This window comes from Pipra filicauda, unplaced genomic scaffold (genome assembly GCF_003945595.2).
Source record: "Pipra filicauda isolate LSUMZ 115617 unplaced genomic scaffold, ASM394559v2 scaffold493_size893225_pilon, whole genome shotgun sequence".
Classification (NCBI taxonomy): domain Eukaryota; kingdom Metazoa; phylum Chordata; class Aves; order Passeriformes; family Pipridae; genus Pipra; species Pipra filicauda.
Window position 1 is genome coordinate 125,547 of NW_024104635.1, and position 13,930 is coordinate 139,476.

Below are 13,930 nucleotides of genomic sequence, written 5' to 3' on the forward strand. Positions count from 1 at the left end.
GGAACCCTGGAAAAACAGGCCACTTTCAACAGGATCATGAGGAGCAAAGCCAGAGGATGTCTGTAGGACTGGAGTGAGGACAAGTCCTGATTGTTTGGACATGAGGAATGTAAGCAGTGGCAGGAGCCTTCTGAGCTTGCAGAGCTGGGGAAGGACGTCACCGCAGCAACACCAAAGCATCAGCTGCTAACACTGTATTTATCCAAACCGTAAGGAACAATTTTAAATAAGAAGAGGTTTCAAAGCTGTGTTTAGCTAGAAGATCTGTGTGGGAGAGGGGTGGATACCTTTGGACTGTGTTAATAATTAAGTGGAGGAGTGTGTTAAAGCCTATGGAATGGACAGCATGGTAGTAAAAATACTGTGACTCACCGAAGCTGGAGGTTAGCAAACAGGCACAAGTAAACACAATTGCACATGACAGATCCTTGTGCACCTAGGCCCATCTCTCCTTAGCAAAACCAAGGCTGAGATGCTCCGTTCACTGCTGGAAACCTCACGACCTCATGGAAATCATTTGATAATGAACCTGCAAGAAATAAAAATTGTCTTGTTCAGAATTAGATGAAAATCCAGCATGTTTCCCAAAGCTCTCCTATAGATTTGCAATATTCAGTGTATTTTCCACTTTTTTTCTCTTAATAATCCCTGAGATAATGTCTTGCCAGTTAAAAAAAAATACATGAAGAAACCTTCTTTTCTTGGATCATTTCACTCACTCTAAATGCAGTGAGAGCCAGAAAAAAAATCTGGATACGTGGTTTGAAAGCAGCAACTGCAAGAACTTTTCTAAGCAGCAGGCCTGTGAAGTCTGCTTTTCTGTATGCTCGTGTCATCAGAGGTTTAGTTTTTAACTGAGTTATTTTAAAGGGCTTCCCCCATACCTTAAAAAAGTTATCAGCTTTTGCATATATTAATATAATTCTCTCCCCTTCTCCCTGTTTACCTCCTGTTTATGGCTTGAGGTACATTTGGCTCTAGAAACTGGCAGACAAAATCCATAAGGTCTGAATGTACAGCAGCAAATATTCCAAAGCTGGTCTCCTGCCAGCTGACCACCTCTGGGGGTGCACATACACTGGTTGTCTGGGTTCCCCATTCCTATAGCCAGGGCTGGAGACCCAAGGATTCCCAAGGCACCGGGAAATGCTGAGGACAGGACAGGCAGATCACTGATGCTGTTCCAAACGAAGCCCAGTACGAGCAGCATCACACAAGAGCAGTTAATTAGAGCTATATCACAGCGTTTTGCATCCATTTAGAGTTATGTTACCAATTGCAGTTGCTTTGATTACCTAACTCATCTGCGTGTCACTTTCCAAATATTTGTTAGAGAACACAAAATATTTGCTGTTTATCCTGGGGTTCAGCATTACAAATGTTTGTTTGATGTCCAAACTGGGATTTTCAAATGTATCTGATATCTCAGTATACCTTCAGTTTATTTCTATTTAATCTGGAAAGAAAAAAGGTCTTGTCAGTATATACCTACCCTGCCTGTCTCATCCTGAAATGTTTACATTCTGGGAGCTTGCCTGTTGGAGCTGTGTAAAAGGTAAAGTGCCCTGTCACTCTCCCACGTGTTGTCAGGTTTGTCATCGCACACAGACATGCACAAAAAGCCTCTGATGCCCCATACCCAGAGACAGGTACCTCTGCCACTGAAAACAGGGCTGAAGGCACAGCACTGTTATGCTATTACAGGGCAAATGAGGGCAGATTAACTGGGGGTGTGAGTGTGCTGACATCACCTAATTACTCAGTGGTAGAATCACAAGTGCTGTCTCTCCGCTTTGGATTGTACAGTTAGATTAGCTATTACCTATGACTGTGCTCTAAGTAAAAACAAACCCAAGCCTTTTTTTTTTTTTTGACCCAGTAAAGCTTCAATTACAACACAAAGTGAAAAAACGTCTCTTTTTTTCTTATTAAGGGCAATGCCACAGGCTAATGTTAGGAAACTGAGCCAGGAAGAAATCCTCAAAGTGAGGTGTCACAGGCTACAGATCTGCACTTTAAGGTGTTCTGGCAGCAGCTCAGCACTGCTGAAAATGGAAAATCCCACTCCCTCCTCCTACCCTTCCTTCAGGCACAGGCTCCACCATTTACCTTCTTTAGGCTTTGGTGTATTTGGTTTTTTCAAGCCCCCGAGAAGACTGGCCAGTTGTCTGTAGGTGAGTGAGTTGTGCTGCCTCACCTGGGAGCCACGGAAGACCAGAGGTGGCACAAGGGCGAGGAGAGGACACTGGAGAGGGCAGGAGGAACCCAGACCTTCCCCTGGCAGTTGCAATGTGTTACCTCATTTCACCTGTTTGTTAAACCACAGCTTGGAAGAAGGTGGTAAAGGCCACTCACTTTGGATATTTAAAAACAGATCAGAGTGGTTGAAATCCCTCCTGGGTCCTTTGGTTTCCCACTGCACCAATATTGGTTTTATTCCTCTTTTCTTCCCCCATCTTCAAACCCCTGACTGGGGCAATGTCTCTCTTAACAAGTACCCTCTGTCCTTTCCTGCTCTCTTTCTATCAGTCCTTCAAGCTCTATTTCTTTTGCAAATTTTTTTTTTCTAATTAGTCAACTCTTCATTGACTGCTATAAATGTAATTATACTTGAATTCTTGCTCCTGTTTACCTCACTATTCAGTTCTTTGGGGCTAGATTTTAGCATTTCACTCAATTTTATACAGTGCTGTTTGCCAATGCATAGATAAACATCCTAAGACAGCTTTGCAACTTTCATTTGCTCTTAGACAAAAAATTTGAGTCAGTCATTATCCCACTATCAATCCCATGAACTATATGCAGAAAAATATGATTTATTACATAAATAAAGGTGAACTGTACATTAAAAAACCAGACTGGAATACTGGAATCAAACTGTACTTAGTCCAGGCCTAATGAATCCCTGATTAAAAATAAAATACAATGCTGATTTTTCCCCCCTAAATTCTGTAAAATCCTAGAAGAGCCCATTTGGAACAATCAACAGTTTTTCACCGTTTTTTCTGTTTCTAGCTTTTACATTTTTTCACTCCAGAAATAAGAACTTTACAGCTGGCACGTATATTACACTAATGATGCTTTGATTTAGAAATACAACTGACAGATGTTGAATTAATCTAGTCAGATTTGAGTTACCTTTGAGGCCTAGCTACAGTGTTTGCTTCTGGAAGGTATGCATATTCTTTGTGTCCCCACAGTTGGTGAAAGTCAGGCTGCCTTTCGACAGTGATGTTTTACTCAGGTATCCGCTCCCATCCCTGAATTGGAAAGATGTGTATTGTTCTATCGGAGAATGTACCTTGAAATCAGTCTTAGATTTGGTTGCTAATCTGGTGGCCGGGCTTTTCTCTTCTGTAAACAGTGATAAATAGTTTCCAGTGGGCCCAAAACCAGCAAGGCTCTTCACTAAATAGTCTCCAGGCAGAATTACTCTGTGTTGAAGGGACGACCCCTACATTAAAAGAGAAGTTTGATAACACAAACATATGAAAACACTGAATGCTTCCTGCAACATACCCTGTGTGCAGCTCTCTGAACTGGGACAGCTGAACTGGACACCGCTCCAGCAGGAACAGCAGGTTGTACCCAGGGCAGCCTGTACCTGGCACGAGCTTTCTGATAAGCTCCTGGATACCAAAAAGATTATTGAGCAAATATGTTTGATACAGTAGGCTACTATTTTATATTGTTTTTTCCATTCCTGATCACAAGTCATCATAGCACTAGTAAAAATCAGGTTATTCAATTCTTTGTTGCTTCAAGAGAATGAAAACATAGTTTTAAAAGATATTCATGTACCTTAGGAAAAACCTCCGCCTTTATTGGCTGGATTAATCACTTGGAGCAATGTGCTAAATACACTGAGCCGTTCTTTTTGTGGAACACGAGGATCGAGCCTTGGTTCTTGGCAGCCACATCGTTCATGCCGAGCATACTGGAAGCCACCGCTGTTAATTTTATTCCTCACGGGACAGCAGAGTGCTCCACAGCAAATAAAGGGACAGCTCCTCCCAGAGGGGCTTACGCTGCAGCAGCAGAGAACTCCCAGGAACTGGGGGACACAAGGGTCACAGTAAAGGTCACCATGAAAGCTTGATGTGGCACCTATGTTTTGAACTCTGTGTGAGACCTGGCACGCTGCAGCCATTTTTATGGGTGGTGTTCAGACTGAGGCTCAGGAAAGGAAAATAATGGACTGCTGAGACATACCAGATGCAGAGACATTGCGGAGGAAAGAAAGGGAGACCTTCAAGTTGTACTCTTTGGACACTGAGGAACTCCGAGGGGGGACGGCTATCGATATTTCCACCCTTTTGTGTCCATCAGTACCCTGCAACCTGTCCATCCAATACCCAGGAGCAGGTTCTACCTACTTTTGGGAGGGATTCTGGGACACAAAAGTGTTGGGGTTATTTCTGCCTTGCCAGATTCACTGCTGTAGAAGAGCCTAAGCCAGAAAGCTATTTTATAAAACTATAAAAACCAGCAAAATTCCATTCTTGCTGTCCTCTCATATCGCTGCCAAAAAGTATCCGTGGCAGCAAAACTGCAGCTGATGGGAGGTCAGTTCTCCTGCAAAGCACATAAACCAGTCATATGTTACCCCTTTGTCCCGAGTAACACATATGGATGCCTGTATTTCTTGTATATATTCACCTCTGACTGATGAGCCTCCCCCAGCAACTGGGCGAGAACTTACAGAGAGAGGAAGGCAGAAGCAGGGAACACATTGCTGCATATTAACCCTTCTAGCATTACATGCATTAACAAAGCACTGTTTTCAGAAAAAGAAGAAAGACTAATAACCACCTGCAGTGGCTTAGCTTTACAAAGTGCAGCCATCTGGTGTGAACAGAGCTACTCTTCCTACTTGTCAGCACGCACGGACGCCGTGCCCCGCTCACCCCAGGACTGTACAGTCAGCAGCAGGGTTTTTTAAGGATTCAGCCCTGCAGAAAACAGCTGTAACAAGTGCAGTTCTTTGGTACTCTTCCCTGTGCTGTTACTACTTTCCTTATCCGAGGCACCTTTTTGCCAAGTTCATAGAGAGGAGGGAAAGGGACTGTCTCTTCCTGCCCTCCTGCCTGGATACAGAGAAGGTCACAGAGCGGTTTGGGTTGGAAGGGACCTTAAAGAGCATCTAGTTCAACCCTGCTGCTGTTAGGAAACAAAGGAAAGGTTGTCCATGAGGATAAGCCATTGTTGCTATAAGAGTCCAGGATATACCAAGGTGCTTCTAAACCTAGAAAAATGTACTATTTAAAAACCCCAAACAACCAACCCAATTACAGGGTGTATTGCAGAGATTTCAGGCCTGATGACAAATTAGTGGGAGTTTCATATAACAGGTGATATTTTAGACAGACATCTTAACACTCAATGTATTTACATGACTTTTTTGTGAGCACCATCTGCGTGAAATGAAGATGAGTGCCTACCTACTGCAATTATATTCACCCTTACTGGATAGAACCATTTTCTCTTGTTTAAAATATTTCTCCTTGCATTTGTCTTATGGCATTACAAGAACACAAATAAGTTGTTTCCCATAAACTGATTTTTTTTTCTTTAGTCCTAATACAATTTTGTCTCTACAAATAAAAAATGCCCCCCCGGAAATTATTAAACCTAAAAATGAAATATTTTCTGTTTAAATTACTCTCTGGTTGGAAAGAAATGCTGCAGTCCCTCTTCTGAGCAGACAGAGCTTTAAGGCACAGCAGATCTGAGCAACGTAGTCATCAAAGCCACTAAAGCAAGCCCTAAATCCAGTTTTAGCAAACCATACAGTACTATTCTGAAGTACTCTGGGAATAGTTTCATATTACCAGCAGCTGGTTTAAAATAGTAACTGGACCATTGTGCCATCCTCTAAAATAATGATTCTATCATAACAAAAATATTTGCGTGAAGTAAATGGACATTGGGTAACTGTGGACTTTTGTCCCAACGATTGCACTGTGTGAGGCCATGTTAAAAACAAGGTGGAGAGAATACAAAACGGAGATAAAACTACTTGCACCCCTTTTCCATACTGCTGCTTAGCAGAGTATCCATTTATCCTTTGACCGAAGATAAAAAGACTTATTTCTATTACCAAAAAGAGCCCCCAAACCCACCCTCCCAAGCCCAAATAAACATACTTCTCCCTTATTCCTAATGCATATGACTGGTACACTAAGCTTTGAGAAGGAGCTTAGTGTGTGCTGGGAACTTGAGCTGCTCACCTCCTCTCCCCTAGTTCCCTTAGCTCTGTGTCCCTTGTTTCCAGCCCTATACTGAGCACTTCTTCAGCATCCCTCATCTGGGGCAAAGTAGCTGATTTGTCCCTATGCTCATGCTGCCTGCCCAGCTGGCACTCACTTCAGTGGGAAGAGACCATGTCAGCAGGCAAACACTACCTGTGTTTCTCTTGACTATTCACTTGCCAATTTTAATGTAATTTGTGAGGACTTGATTTCCTTGACACTAATATCCCCCTGGCAATTTTGGTTTAAGTCAGACTGTGGAGCTGCTGGGTGCACATCATCCCACTGTTCACCTAACAGGACCCAGCCTAAATGCAAGGGACAGGAGTCCCCACCACCACGTGAGAAGCACAATCACCTGCTTTGGGCTGGTACAAGTTACAGCAAAAAAACACCCTATACAATTCAAAATCTGCACTTACTGCACCTAACAATTATTTTCATCACCATTACTGACAGCTTCTCTATTGGCTTTGGTGCAGCAATAACTCAAATCAATGAATGTCTCTTTGTGTGTTGAGAAATTCCATCTTTATACAGAGCACACTAAAACCTACAAATTTCTCACACGAAATCCTAACCAAATGTTCTGATTTGTAAAGAGCACATAAGCGTGGTACAAATCTGCAATTCAGCTTTGCTCTGATTTCTGATTTGTACTTCTACCTGCATACAAACACACAGGTCCAGGCGGTGTGCAGGGAGGTTGTTTCCTCAGCTGCAGCTCAAGGGGTTATTTATTGCCAGCAGTGAGGACAACGATAAACACCTGACCTCTAGTGGCAGCTGGGGGGGAGCAGGTGAGAGACTGGAAATGCGGCAAAAAGAATTGATGGAGTCGGATGGAATTGTGAAGTGGAGCCTGAACTTGCATTAGTTGCTTTGTTAGCTTTTGTTTAATTATCTTTTCTACCGAAATCCCAGTTCAGAATCCAGAATATTTTTGTTTCTCAAACTTTTCTTCAGATATATTACTAATTTTAAGAAGTATGTGTGCCATCTTCCAAAAGAAATGCAGCAATATCCTAACAGGTTTTATATCTTCATATAGACAGTTTTTGGTAAGTTTGTTGCTTTGGTTGTTTTCCCTTCATGCACACAATTATTCAACAAGCCTGTCTGGGTCCTCATTAGGCTTCATTCCTGTTCCTCACTGACACATAACATCTCTCCAGTGAAAATACACGTTCACTACTGGCACTCGGGACATCAAAGCTTTCATTCCTACTGGGCTAAAAACACAGAAGCTATTCCATAAACAAAGGTCATAACCTTTCTAATCAAGTAGTTAACCCAAATACTAAATCCCCTCCATGAGAAATAAGAGTTTTGTTTTTAGCCCCTGTAGGATTAAATTTCAAAGTGCTGGTGTACACAAACTTTCTCCTAAGTAAAACACCATTATCCGCAAGCTACGGTTAAACCCACCTTTGGTCACAGCTTTGTGAGGCCTTCAGGCCACCAACAGTCTTTGGAACGGGACAGTGGCAGAGCTGCAGGAGGACTGGAGCAGTGGCAGTCTCAAGGGGTCATTATTTTATGAGCTGGAGTTAGAGTAACTTCTGCTTATTTCCTGAGCCCAGAACGAAAATGAAGTTACGCACGACTCAGATCATTCTGTACGTTAAAGACAAGGCAATACAGATATATGAAGAGACGATTTCTGGGGGGGGGGAAACCAACTGTGGTAGCAAATATCTTACCCATTTAAATGATCAGATTAACTGGGACATAATAGGGGTAAATTTGTGTTTTCCTTACGGCTGCAAGCGCTGAGTTGAGAAAGGCATGGACCCAGTACTATACTGTTTAATTTTAATGCTTGTCATAAAAGAACCCCTTAAATTACCATAGTCATGTCTAATTATTTTTTTATGTTTGAGCCATTCATATGTCTTCTATGTAATATAAAAAAACCCTACAATATTTTCATCAAGTAGCCTCTGAGCATCTGATTTTTCTTCTGTCTGTTGAAACTAGTTCAAAATCCCCATATCTTCGAGGTGCTTTGGCACACAGCTAAGATACCAACGGCTTGTCCTACACAAGATGTCAAAGTGAATTAACAAAAAACATGTGAATTTAAAGTGAATATAACTCAAACATATGTAATTTCTCTATGGACACTCATTTAGGAGTCAGCTGGCCATAATTACCTTAACTGAATTCATGCTCAAAGTGAATTAAACTGAAGTGAACTAATGGTTTATCAACATGCAAGAGACACTGTACAATAAACTCGGTGTAAATTCACAATTCATCGGCTGCTGGGGCTCTGACTTCCTTGTGGAAATGCAGTGTGCCCTCAAGGTGCCTTTGTATGAAGTAACTTAATTTTTTAGGGGAAAAAAAAGCTATATATGGAAGTGTGGGCTGACTGATAGCAGGTGCAGAGGTGATTGGATTTCAATGGTGCTATGCCTAGGAAAAAAGGTCAGCATACATCATCTGTGCAGTTGAAGTTTCTCTGCCATTTTGTGACCATAATGGCACTGCTATAGGGTCTGTTTTGAACTGGAGAAAGCCAAATAGCATTTTTGGTGTTTCCATAGCAGGGGAACAGGTCAGTTAGTACCGAGCACCTGGTATACCATCAACTCATACTTTTATTCACTGTTCAGTAAATCACCACAGAGGAGGGCAGAGAGCCCTGAAACGTTTCTGAATGAAAACATCCAAAAGCAGTTACATACTATACTGCTTACATACTTACACTGTTACCCAATTTGGTTTAACTTGACTATCTTGGTGTTAATTTTCCCCTAAATGATTTCCCACCTTTCTTTATTCATTAGATTTAACAGCATTTTCTATTGGCATAAACAAAGCCATGCAATAAGAAACATGGAGAAAGAAATATCCCTACTTGCAGGACTCCTTCAAATATAACCAGCATCGTCAGGCAGTCTGTCACATTATTATCCAGTTAGGAAAACATGCCAGGCCTATTCATGAGCCATTCCTGCTCATTTTTCCAGGCACAGAACATTTGTGCCATAGCATGCCTTGTCAGACTTGGAGCCCTTCCAGTACCTGATGAGCATATTAACAGTGCTCCCATTCACGGCCGGGAGCTGCCAGTTCTGTCTAATTTTAGTGGAGTTGCTATTTATAGTGGGATGGCTGCGCTCCCTCCTGCGACAGCCTCGCCGCTGCGGGCCGTGGGGGCAGGGGATATTTCGGGGCTGTTTTGGTTGGCTCACAAGGTTCCCGGCTGTACTTTCCCGGAGCCCTCCCCCAGGAGCAGCGATGCTCCACCAAACCCGGGGCACTGCCGGCTGGGTGGCTCTCGGGGCAGGAGGGGCTGGCTGTGCCCATGACACGCTCCATTGCTGTCGGCACGGGGGGAAGCTGGGGTCAAATCTCTCTGTGCCCTAACGCTTGAATTCCTTTGGCCCTGTTTCCCTGTAAGAGCACGTTAATAATAACAGTAGTAACAATACCTACCTTTGCAGCACAGCACTTTGTGAGAATTTATTTGCTAACTTTGCAAGTAGCTTTAAATGCCAAAAAAGTCATGGGGAAGAGATTCTCCAACGTAGGCTTGGTGGTCAAATTTCCAGTTAAAAAGATACTTTTAGTACTTTGGATGTGTTTTAGTAATTGATAATTAATGTTTTAATAATTGATAATTTGTTCCCAGTATTTTTGGTGTGGCAGGGTGGTGGTTGAAAAATTAAATTCATCTTTTGTAAATAGAAATTGGGGTTCAGCTCATTTTAGATTTTCAAAACAAATGCTGGCCTCAGCAGGGGCAGGTTTGAGTCACAGAGTTTCAGTCCAGATTGTAACATTTTGGCTTCAAAACATCCAAAGTTGATGGTGTCTACTCCTGCTTTGTCTCTATATAGGCCTCTGTTATGCATAATATACATCTCCCAGATTTGTAAGAGGTGCTTGCAGGGGTTGTTTACTGTCTTTCTCATGTTGTACCTTGCTTACATAGAATACGTGTTCTGATCATCCCTCATTGTTGCTCCAAAATAAACAGGAAGACTTAGAAGTTGGAACAGATACAACTATGAGAGCAAAAAAATAATCTTTGTACTCATCAATCGTAATTCCTAGTTAATTTGTGTATCACAACAAGAAAAGGGTATTGAACCAGCAAAGATTTTGGTTCAGCTGAAATTCATATTCAGCCTGGCTGAGATTCTTCTGAGAACTGGAAGGGAACCAGAAAAGCAGTTGAAGAAAGCAATAACGGCATAGTTCTGTGGGACGCAGGACAGAAAGTATTCCTTTCCCTGTTCATCTGTAGCTGACTGCTCCACATGATAAAGTCCCCCTGGATCCAGAGGCTGTGGGCTGGCGGAGGACTGTCATTTCTCTGATTTTCAGCGTGTTTTAGCTGCCTGGCTATATGAGTAAGAGTGTTGTCTCCATCCCTCCTCCTCCAGCTGAAAACAGATGTTCCAGGAAAACAACTGGTTCAGATGCTACTGGAGATACAGTCTGCAGTGCTACCTACTGATATCACAGGTAAAGCTGTCACACAGCTTTAAAAGGGCCCTAGATCAACCAGTGTTTCAGTAGTTTGAGGACGATGTATGGTGGCTGAGGATGTGCCCTGGGTGTCACTGGCAGGGTAACACCACAACCCTCGCAGCTGCAGGCGTGTCTGGTTCTCTGTTTTAGGGATGTAGAAGGAGGGGTGACTCAGCACACAGGGGTGACACGAGTCCAGCAGGGTTCAAGCTTCCACGTCCCCAGCAGCCCCAAACATCTGCATGTGGGTAAAGCAGGTACCCGTGTGCTTGGCACTACACCTGTGTCTCACTGAAAAGAGAGACATCTCACCTGTGTCCCAAAACATTAAATGGGACTAGGGGGCAGCAGCCCCTCTGCCAGGTGCCCACAGCACAGGTTTTCCCTTGAGCTCTCCCCTCACGCCTCAGGCAGAACTCCTGCAAGGCTGATTCCACAGCACATCCCTGACTTACTGCCCCCACGGCTCACTGCAACAGATTACTAACCCCATTCCGTAATCACTAATCAATTTATACTTTTTTTAACAGACTGAATTCCTAATGCTCTGATTTAGTCACTTCTGAAAACCTCCTTCAAGCATAGCTTCTCACAGAAAAACTCACCACAGTCTGAGAGACTCCTTACTCATACAGGCTGTCAAATGTCCCTCCTTGCACCACATCAGCCTCTCTTGGTAGCCTGTCTTGTGTTGCTTTACAGTGTCTATTAAGCCAATTAGTTATATTGTCCTCATTGTTTGCATTTTACATGTTTATGCAGCCCTTTCAGAGAAAGCTGACACATTATTGCTGCTTCCATAAATTGTCATTTCTTCCACGTGTTCTTGTGACCCATGGAGACATTATGCTGTTTTTCATTGTTTGATTCAGGCCTAATGTGATTTCTCTCCAAAATGCCTCCAGTGAAACCTAATAATATCAACACCTGTTGCTCTACACCATACAAGGGAGAGTAAAAAATCATCCGTGGTGACCAGTCACAGCAGCTTCTCCTGCCACCACCTGGTCTTAAATGAGGCCCATAACTGAGGAGCTGATAACGCTGGGCATGTAAAGCAACGGGAGACTGGTGCCCTTGGTTAACAACACGTCTTTATGTAGGGTGTGCACAGGCACTGGATACCAGCAGTTGAGAGGCTTCTTAAGGGAAATTGAAGTCTAAATCATTTGGTGTCTCCAGGAAGAGGCCTATATATATATTTCAGATGCAAGAGCGAGAGACTGTATCACCAGATTTATATTTATATACATGTTTGCTTCTGATTAGCCTTTTCCTTGGCTCTGGAGGCTACAGCATTTATTGCTGTATAATCAAGGTTTCCTGCAGTCCCTGGTTGGGATGAAATACGCTCTACACCCAGAGCACTGTTTTCAGGCCTTCAGTATTGATTCAGGGGTATTTTCTGCTTGTAGCTATGAAGTAGAAAACTATAGCTATGTTTCAGAGGTTTTGGCTGTTTCTGGATCTCTTCCACCCCAAGAAGGCAGAACATTTTCAACGTTTAGAATGATGATAAATTTCTGTTATTCTGTTATCAGCAGTGGGGTCTGTCTTTGTGTATATAGGAAAGAGGAGTTGGTTCCCCTGAACTGTGAGGCACAGAGCTACAGCAAGTGCAAAAGGTTCAGTCCCTCGCCTGTCCAGTAGCTGACTGTTGTTACAACATATCCTGGCCGTGCTAAATAGATAGGTCCGGTTTTGTGCCCTTAAACGTGCTAAAGCCTTGGCACAGAAGCACACAGGATGATCCCTGTTCTACACATAAAGACATCACGTGCCCCTTTCTATGCTGGTGCAGTGTTCTGACCTTTCTTTATTTAAATATGCATTACACAGCCCAGCAAGAAGTGCAATACAGTTTAGGCTGTGACTTTATACTTTCATTCTATCATAAAATCTGAGTAATGTGTCCCACTGGAATGGTTATAATTGAGCACACAAATCAAGGGTGAGAGGCTCATGACAGGAAAAGCAGAATCAGAGGAACATCTTCATGACTCTTGCATAAGCCGAGTACATTTTATTATAGAGGCAAGGAGACACAATGCAAAAATTACTAACTAGTAAACTAACTGACTACCCCTAGCAAAGTCTGCTGTTAGCTCAGACTGCTTTCAGCTGCAAGTCTAACCCTGGCCAAACTGGGGGACCCCCACAAATACAGCAGCTTTATCTCCACAACGTTCCTCTCAAGCCAAGTCACTCCTGCAAAGAAAACCTACCAAAGAGAAAACCATCCAAAGGAAAGCAAGTGCAGCACTGTGACAGCTTCTTGCCAAAACTCTTTCAAACCAGTGCTCCTGCCATAAAAAAACCCCCTTCACAACTTCTAAACTTAACTGAAAAAGTCCTTTCAAAAAATGAGACTCTGTCCTTCCAAGGATCCATCCTTAGCTGAGACAGGAGTGCTACATATACTGTGCTCATCCCCATGTGCCCCTCACACTCTGACAGCTCAATGAGCTGCCGAGGGCACCACAGCACATTCCACATCTCCAGTGGTTACCACAACAGCCTGGGCAAAAGCAGCTCTTCTGGATCACTTCAAATCTGCCCTTCTCTAGGCCTGTTACTGCATGAGGCAGGATCTAGTTGTTCCTGCTCACCTTTTCCACACCATCAATAGGGAAAGACTAAGATGAGAACAACCACTTAGCAAAACCACAGGATCTCCTGATGAGGCAAGTCATCAGAACAACACTGAGGACAAAAGGAGGTAGCGTGTTCATATTGTACCAGGTCTTGCCATACGTCACTTTATCAGTGCTACAGCTTATTCAAAAGACACAAGAACTGCCTGATTTAGATGTTACACTAAAGACATGCTGTAGTGTTAATGTTTCCAAAAGCTATTGGTTTTGATGTCATGATAAACAGCACATACTGTGAGGACATAAGCATGAGAAATTCAGTAATGAGTTGAAAAAAGCTGGGGAACACGAAGGTCCCAAGGCTAGTGGGAGGAAAAAGTGACATCACTCACCCTCCTGTGGATGCCACTTTGAAGGAGACCAGATATCTCAGGAGAAGCCCCACAGTGGTGACCTCCTTGGGCAAAGCCCAGGTTTTCAGGAGCTGGCACCTGGGAAAGAAATGGCAGCAGCAGTGGGTGACAGAGCAGAGCAACAAACCTCCTCCAAATTATGTCCAGCAACTAGTTTGTCTTTAACCATAACCTGTGCTAAAAG

The 13,930-nt window shown here is 43.1% G+C and overlaps 1 protein-coding gene across 6 annotated transcripts in view; it reads right to left on the minus strand.

Annotated features, from left to right (window-relative positions):
* PPARA (peroxisome proliferator activated receptor alpha) overlaps positions 1-13,930 on the minus strand; it is a 117,705-nt gene that overhangs the window by 36,149 nt on the left and 67,626 nt on the right. For 3 of the 6 annotated variants that reach the window (XM_039386583.1, XM_027742511.2, XM_039386580.1), the window contains 4 exons: positions 13,726-13,824; positions 7,680-7,824; positions 3,302-3,454; positions 373-529 (listed from right to left, as the gene is read on the minus strand). The gene's annotated coding sequence lies outside the window, so the exon portion shown is untranslated. Of the gene's footprint in view, positions 1-372; positions 530-3,138; positions 3,455-7,679; positions 7,869-13,725; positions 13,825-13,930 lie in introns of all 6 variants that reach the window. The other 3 variants (XM_039386582.1, XM_039386581.1, XM_039386584.1) reach the window with 3 other exon arrangements.